This window comes from Myotis davidii, unplaced genomic scaffold, assembly GCF_000327345.1.
Source record: "Myotis davidii unplaced genomic scaffold, ASM32734v1 scaffold139, whole genome shotgun sequence".
In the NCBI taxonomy this organism is placed as follows: Eukaryota; Metazoa; Chordata; class Mammalia; order Chiroptera; family Vespertilionidae; genus Myotis; species Myotis davidii.
Window position 1 is genome coordinate 203,640 of NW_006290686.1, and position 7,361 is coordinate 211,000.

The 7,361-nt window shown below is 54.6% G+C and overlaps 1 non-coding gene across 1 annotated transcript; it reads left to right on the top strand.

Annotated features, from left to right (window-relative positions):
• The first annotated feature begins 6,944 nt into the window (after positions 1-6,944).
• TRNAP-AGG lies at positions 6,945-7,016 on the top strand. The gene has a single exon. It is a non-coding gene; the product is annotated as a tRNA-Pro (tRNA).
• Positions 7,017-7,361: the final 345 nt, after the last annotated feature.

The following is a 7,361-nucleotide window of genomic DNA, read 5'->3' on the forward strand; positions in this document are numbered from 1 at the left end:
ACTGAAGGGGAGAAGGCATTGTCCTTGCCCAAGAGAAGCCACCAGACTGACACAGGCTGTGGGGAAATCACCGGGTCAAGTCCAAGTCCTCATTTTACAGCAGGAGAAACTGCGAGGGGAGGGACTGGCCTAAGGTCACACAGTCAATCCACAGGCCAGATGGGGCTGGCTGTGGGCTCCAGACTCCTGGCCGGTAGACTTTCCTACCATATCCTGCATTTAAACAGCTTCTTTTGAGCGGAAGCCCCCCTGTTCCTCAAGAGAAGCCAGGCCTTTCCAGAATCCGGTCTGAGGCTGCCTTCCAGGATCTGCTGTCAAGGTTTATTCCTCAGGGAACAGCTGTTGGCAACAGGAGGGAAGGTATTGATTATGGCTGGGGCCCCGGGGAAGAATGGGGTGGGGAAGGGCAGTGGAAGTTTCTCTGAGAAACAAAACCAAGGTATATTTATTTCTGCTTTTGCGTCTATTTTCTGGTTGTTCCGCAGTTATGTACTGCATTTTTCATATTTGAAAGTGATAAACTATTTAATTGGGACTCGTCTGGGAATCCAGGTTGTCTCGGTCCTCACTGGCTATTTGAACGTGGTCGAACCCTCATCCGTCTCTGGGCCCTTCTTAGAAATGCCAGTGATAAGGTTGCCCTGTGAGAAGTGCATGAATCGAAAGGCTCCCTGGCTCGGGCACAGCTCTCCAGCCTGGTGGTCAGAGACTTTAACCATCCAAAGAAAGATGCTACAACCCAGGAGAGAGGCGTCCAGAGAAAAGCCCAGGTTCAGAGAAGCCTACTTTGGCCGTGTGCATGCCCAACACTGTCCAGAACAGCGGTCGCCAACCAGTGGTCCGCAGAACACTGGTGGTCCGTGAGGTCTGAAAGGTTGGCGACCGCTGGTCCAGAAGGTAAGAATTGTTGCCTGAGGGACATGCCCATCCCTGTCCCCACAGAGGGCCTCTCTGCTCAGAGTGGAGATGGTTCATCGGACTTCACAAAGGTCTGCGGAAACCACCCTCTGCACTAGCCCTCCTCACCCCTTTGCTCAGATTCCAGGCCCACTAGGCAACAGCTTCCCAGACCCGGCTCCCTGGAGAGAAGGGAGGTGTGTGGTGGAACAAGAGCACTTCTGTCAGAGGAAAGGGAGATTGTCTGGTGTTGGTTACAACAGTGCTGGGAGGAGCATCGATCATGAGTGACATGATTAAGGCCAGCCTGTCTGACCCCTGTGGGTGTCCTGAGCAAGGCCAATGTCAGAGCCAGCCAGGTGAGGGCCAGACTGCAGGCTGGTCAATCACCCAGGCCCTGCCACCCAGTGAAATACGAGTAGAGTGTTTGGAACAGAGCCTGCCATAGAATAAGGAGTCAATAAAAATTGCTAAGTGCAAGTTAGCTGTGGCCTATCTGGACAGCAGGGTGGGTGGTGGGTCCAGAAAGGGAAGAGCGCCTTGATCCCAGCCATCGGCACAGCCGGAGCCCCGTCTCTGGGAGGGACGCTGTCTCTGCCGCCTATGGTCACCGGGAGGGCCTATGCTGACTGTTCTGAAATTTGGTATCACTTTCCTGTCGCCGCCTCTCAGCTCTCCGCTGATGTCCAGGCGTGACAGGGGATCAGGGCTCTCCACCCCCGAGTTATCTCCCACCACCTATCACTCACCTCCGCCCAGCAATGAGCTGAACCTCAGAGGCAGGGAATTCCAGGTCAGGTGGGGCCCTACAACTGTAGGTCAGGGCTAGGAGGTCCTCAGGGTGTGCTTGCTTGCTCTTCCTCCAAAATGCACACAGGGAGACTGAGGCCCAGAGAGAGAAAGAGACCCCCTCCCATCCTCCAGCTCCAGCTGCAGTTTGCATAGCCAGGGAGCCACGGCTGGGCTGGAGCTGGCCAGGCCCCATGCTTTCCCCCATCCTCCTCTGCTCTCCCGGGGTCCCTAGAGGCTGCTCCGGAGACTGTGCTCCCCCACGTTTGTGGCCACACCTCACCTGGTCTTCGTTTGCTCCATCCTCTGTGGCTCTGCCTGGGATAATTCTCAACAAGCAGGGTCAGCCCCCGGGGAGCAGGCAGCTAACGCGCTTCAGATGTCCAGGCCCAACTACCTCGAGGCAGGCGGATGCTCAGATGCTCATGCCGATTGCTGACGCCTGGCCAGTGGTGATGGCACAGAGGGGACACTTTCTCTCCCCTTCACAGGTGGCTAACTCCTGACGTGGATGCAGCAAGTTCCGGTGTCTCATCCCAGAAACACTGGTCAGGGAGGCTACTTCAAGGAAATCTGGGGGGGAAAAAAGCAAAGCAAAAAAAAAAAAAAGCAGAAGACAAATGCATTTTGATCGTTTGGGAACTTATTTCTTCTTTCAAAACTTTTCTGGGTCCAGAGCTGGTCTTTCCTCGCAGTCTCAGCAGGGAGAGGGGAAAGACAAGGTGAAGTTGCTTGTTGATGGCTAGCTCTGTGCTTGCTCTGGGCTGGGCACAAATGTCATCTTCCCCAACCTTCACGAGGACCCTGCAAGGTTAAGGCTGTCATCACCCACTTTACAGATAAGGAAAAGAAGGTTCAGAGAGGTGAGGGGACTTGTCCAAGGTCACACAGCCCCTGAGTGGCCAAACGAGGGGCCCAGCTCACCCCTGTCAGCGCCTGCATCTACCCTACAGCAAACTGAGGTGTTTCCAGAGGTCAGATGGCTTATTGTGGTCTCAAAGTTACATGAATGGTGAGGACCTGTGGGCTGCTCTGGGGTTTCAGACACTGAGGCTGCCTTTGCAGCTGACTCACTCCTCAATCTTGACAAGGTAACAGATTTCACATTTACATAATGGGAATCGTCATCTCAAATTCAGGTGAAGTAATACTGTGATGTCATCACTTCCTCAGCTGTGCCCGGACACATTCTAGGAGCCAGACCCTCTGCTGGGGGCTTTCCATGGGTTAGCCTGTCAAGAGCTTGGATTCTACAGCTCTGCCACTTGCGAGCTGTGTGACCCTGGGCAAGCTACGCTGCCTCTCTGTGCCTTCATTTCCTCATCTGTGAAAGGAGGGAACTATTAGTTCCGATTGTACAGAGTTGTGAAGTTAAATCAGTTATGTTGGTAAAGGGCTTAGAAGGATGCCTGGCACAGGGTACACACCCAGCTGGCCTGTCATAGCTGATATTGGGCTCAACTATTTGAGATGGGCCTTGTAATTTTCCCAGAAGTCCAGATGTGGAAACTGAGGTAATGCAGTACAGTGATTCTCAGCCTTGGTGCGCATCAGAATCACCTACAGAGTTCATTAAAATATGGAGGGCTGGGTCTGCTCCCAGCGTTTCTGGTTCATGATTCTTGGCCGGGCCTGATAATGGCATGTCTAGCATATTCTCCAGGGAGGCTGCTACTGCTGGCCCAGCGGCCGCACTTTGGGAACCAGTGCTCAGTAGCCCGGAGTGTGGCCCATTCGGCCAGGGCCAGCTAGGAGGACCTGTAATAGCAGAGACTCAATAAATAATCTGGCATGTGACTTGAGCGAGTGATTACAGAGAGCGGAAAGGATGTTGGACCAAGAGCCCTGGGGTTCTAGTCCTAAATTTGCTCCCGACTCTCTGTGGGACTAGACCAAATCATCTTTCTCTTGCATTCGTGGTTTTCTCCTCTGTAAAACGGGGGTGATGATAACCCTTCCTCACAACAGGGGTCTATGAGGATGAGACAGGGCGTGGCACAGCTCTGACACCCACAGCAAGAATGATGAGGGGGGGCCTAGCCAGTTTGGCTCAGTGGATAGAGCACTGGCCTGCAGACTAAAGAGTCCCAGGTTTGATTTTGTTCCAAGGCACATGCCCGGGTTGCGGGCTCGATCCCCAGTGGGGGTGTGCAGGAGGCAGCCAATCAGTGATTCTCTCTCAGCAATGATGTTTCTATCTCTTGCTCCCTCTCCCTTCCTCTCTAAAATATATTTTAAAAAATGATGAGGGGAGGGCCTTGGTGAAGGTGTCAGGCACCGGGTGCTCACGACCATCCTTCATGCTGTCCTTTCCTCTAGCACTGAGGGCTGTAGCTCATTCCCTTCACTTCTTCCTTGAACCTGAGTTTGGAAGATCAAGGCCAGACTGTCCCCCACACCCCGTGGCACTCTGCAGAGGGCAGCATGCTTGCTGTGGCCACAGGCTGTATAAAGGGGCCTGTGTTCTGGCCCATCACCTCCCACTGTGCCCGGTGGTTTTCTATTTCAGATGCTGTAAAAATATCACCTTTGATCTCAGCTTGTGGCTCTTAAAAAAAGAAGAAACCACCAACAGGCTGGGTTTTCATTTTTCCTGCCCCTCCTCCCTCTCACCTCCAGCTCCCTGCTCTTCTCCCCATCTCTCCATTTTCTCCTGGCTCATCCTCGCCTCCCTGGAGCACAGGCATCCTAGCTGGACAGAGCCCCTTAGGAATCAGCTTGTCCCTCTTTGTGCCTCTCCCAGGTCCCCACAAGGGCTATCTACTGAAGGGACAGGACAAATGAGGGTGTGTGAGGTGGCTGCCCTTTCCCCTCCTCCCACTCTCCTTGCCCCTTCTTTTCTGCTCTGAGGGCCAAGGATCTCCAAGATTCCCTGCTTGGCCAGGCCAGGCCACTTCTCCAGCTGCTGTCAAGCACACGGTATCAATCACAGCCCTGCATCGGTGAGGTCTTAGGTCTTCCCCAGAATTAGAGGAGAACAGCAAGTGGGGCCTCCATATATCAACCATCTTCTCAGAGAGCCCCATCAGCAACACAGACTGGCGTGGAGGACTGGCCTTGGGGCCTGGCAGGTCTGATATCCCCGCTCCTGGCTCAGTAGGCACCAACACACCCCTCTGGCCTTCCCCACCCCCTCTCCCTTGCACCTTTCCTTTCTGCAAACTCTATGGAGATGCACCCACAGATCACCGACCTGGCTGTCCCTCGGACTCTGGCCTCCGCTCTTGCCTTCCTAAGACATCCTTGGGCCTGCTCACTCCACATTGAGGCCTCTGAGCCAGAAGCCCTTTTGGTTAGAAAGTTGCCTTCTCACCTCCTGTGCCCCTCCTGTCCTGTCACCCCTCGACTTCGTGAGGTCATCTCCAAGGGCCCAGCTCTGGCAGAGCAGCCAGAGAACCCCTCTCCCCCAGAAGTTTGCATTTTGTGCCAACTGAGAGGTCAAACAAGCCTCAAACCTCTGGCTCACACCCAGCTTTGAGCTGTTGCCATGTTTTCCTTTGGTTTCAACTTTTAGAGAAAGCAACAAAATACCACTCATTCAACAAACACTTCTCCACAGGTTATCTGTGCCTGGCCCTGTGCTGACATGGCCACTGCCCTTCCTCAGGGGGAACCCTCACCCATCGCAGCTGGTGGAGACACAGATGTGTGCAGGGGTCAGGCAGCCAGGGTGACGGGGAGTTTAGGAGCTGGGCCATGAGAGGCGGCCCTGACCCAGCTCAGATCTGCCTTGAGGAGGTGGTGCTGGAGCAGAAAGGGCAAGGCTGGGAATTTACAGGAAGCTGGGAGCATCTTTGACTGAATGAGCAGCTGTGAATGGCACCATGGCCTGGGGTGTTCAAGGTGGAATAAGGAGGGCCAGGTGAAAGGTGAGGGGGGAGAAGCCTGGCCTCAGAGGGCCCAGAGTAGCGGATAAAGAGCTTCACCGTTATTCCCAGAACTCTGGGGAGACCCTGGAGGGTTGGAAGCAAGTGTGAACTGTCCATGAAGAAGGCCTTTCTGGGCGTCCGGAGGGCCTGGGCAGAGGAGGTGAGGTCCTGGGGGTGTGTCCAGGCCACAGCCTCATTTAGCAGCAACTACAGCCAGCCAGGGCCCAGACTGAGGTCCTGCAGACCAGTCCACAGCTCTGGGCTAGGCAGAGGACACAGCCAGTGTGGCTACCACTGGCCAGGGGGTTTGGGAGGCAGGCCTGACTCATCAGTGTCCCAGGGCCCAACCCAGGGCTGGGGCAGAGTGGACGGCAGTAAAAGCATGTTGTGGAGTGAAAGAAGCCTTTACAAATGCTTCCAGTAGACCAACTTGAGGTATTTCTTCCTGCCCGCACATCCTCAGACCTGGGAATAAGGAAGTGTGGGGCTCCCTGGGCAACTAAAGACACAGGGCACAGATGAAAGGGTTTGGGAGCTGGGGGAAAGCCCCTCCCAGCCTTTACTGTCTCATTTTTCCCATCTTGGAGTCAGGGTGTGAGTGTGTTTGTGTAATGGCAAGCGTTTTAAATTGTCTGTAACTGGCTAAACCGCTGGTAGCCTTTGTGTTGGGGGCTAGCAAGCCCACTAACCACTCACTCTCCAGGGCCTGCGTGTATGCACGGTGGAGAGATCCCAGCTCATCCTCACTCCCCCTCCTGGGCAGTGACAGAGGGGAGGTCTTGTTAACCCATGTCTCCACCCAAACACACAGGCTTTTCCCCAGGGACCCCGAGGAGACATGGTGGAGATTCCTGGGATCCCTGATTCTCTAGGTAGGCCTAGCATACCTGTTGCTCACAACGGCTTCAATGAGCGACTTGGCCCTTGAACGCAGTTGCCAAAGGCAGAAAGAGGTGCCAGGCACTCTACATTCTAGGAGGTCCCACTGGTGGTCGGCATCATGCCGATGCTAATGCTGATGATGTTAGTGAGACCCACGCGTTAAGGGAGCTCCCTACCCGACTCCGCGAAGATCCGGGGGGGTCCCAGCCCCGCCCTCCCACCCCTAGCCCGGGGCCAGCGTCCCCGGGGATTTCCCGGCCTGGCTCCCGAGTCCGGCGTAAACCTGCAGTTCCACGTCTGCAGGCACCACCTTTCCCTAGCGCACGGCGGAATGAGGACTCTGTCTCCGCAAAAGAGCGAGTCTCAGTGTCCTAGGTCCGATGCCGCGGAGCCCAGTGGCCCGGGTGCCTGTGCGATCAGCCAGGAGAAACCCAGGGCGGAACTGCGTAAGCACTAGGGCGGCTCCCACTCTTCTTCAACAGAGAAATGAGGGTCGCCAAAAGCGGTGGCTCGTTGGTCTAGGGGTATGATTCTCGCTTAGGGTGCGAGAGGTCCCGGGTTCAAATCCCGGACGAGCCCGTGTTTTTTGCCCCCCTCTGGGCCACGTTTCCGATTTCTAAACATTTCTCAACCTGAAAGAATCCTTCAAGAAAAATTCTTGAGAAAAACAGCAGACTAAGAGCTCGCTCGCTTTTCTCGCCGCTTCGGCCTCTTGAAATTATATCCGGTTCTATTCCATGGTCACTAGGACTCGATGATTGAGCTACACGTTGCAGCACAATTTTAAAAACTTGGGACAAAAGGGGCTCGTCCGGGATTTGAACCCGGGACCTCTCGGACCCAAACCGTATTTTATCATCTGCCCACTATTACATATTTTCCTCTTCAACCAAAAACAAAAGCTCTAATTGATGCTTATAAAAT